Raw genomic sequence first — 762 nt, 5'->3', positions numbered from 1 at the left:
TTTTTTTTTTTTTTTTTTTTTTTTTTTTTTTTTTTTTTTTTTTCCGTGTCCGGCAACGGATCGCAACCCTCAGTGTTGCCCCCGTACCGGACCAGGGACCGGCAACGGGATTGCAAACCTTGGTGTCGCTCCCGCACCTCGCTCAGCCAGTGAGCGGCCGGTCTGTATGTGGGATCCGAACCCTCGGGCGGGAGCGCTGCCGCGCTTCCCAAGCGGCGCACTATTCAGTGCGCCACCGGGCCGGCCCCATTTTCTGATTCATTTTTAAGGGTTCTTTATGCATTAAGGGTGTTAATCTTTGTGGGTTAAATTTGTTCTTTATCAATTGACTTTAAATTTGTGATGTTTTTCTTCGTTTGTATGTAGAGAAAAATAATTTTCTTTCTAAACATTAAAAAAATAATAACTGGCAAGATTTCTGTTCCCTGACTGGACCATGATGACGCAGGTGGTTCTGGTGGGGTCAGAGTGCTCTGAGGGGTCTGGGAGTCCCTGGAGCTTTGCTCCCTTGACGTCACAACAGCTGACAATGGAGTGAGGCAGAGAAGTTTGGCCTGAGTATGTTCAATGCAAACGCCCAAGCCCATGTGACTCAGCTTCTCCTGCTTGCTCCCAGTGTTGACCTCTCATCAGTGAAGCAGCTGGCTTTATTCCTACTGTGTATTTTAAAATAGTATGTATTTTGCAATGAAACAAACGTTCGTTTCTGATTTAACAAATGTCAAATGGCATAAACATTCATTTTTTAACCAACTAAAAAGT

Source organism: Galeopterus variegatus, unplaced genomic scaffold (assembly GCF_000696425.1).
Source record: "Galeopterus variegatus unplaced genomic scaffold, G_variegatus-3.0.2 Scaffold36, whole genome shotgun sequence".
In the NCBI taxonomy this organism is placed as follows: Eukaryota; Metazoa; Chordata; class Mammalia; order Dermoptera; family Cynocephalidae; genus Galeopterus; species Galeopterus variegatus.
Note: the sequence above shows the minus strand (reverse complement) of the source record.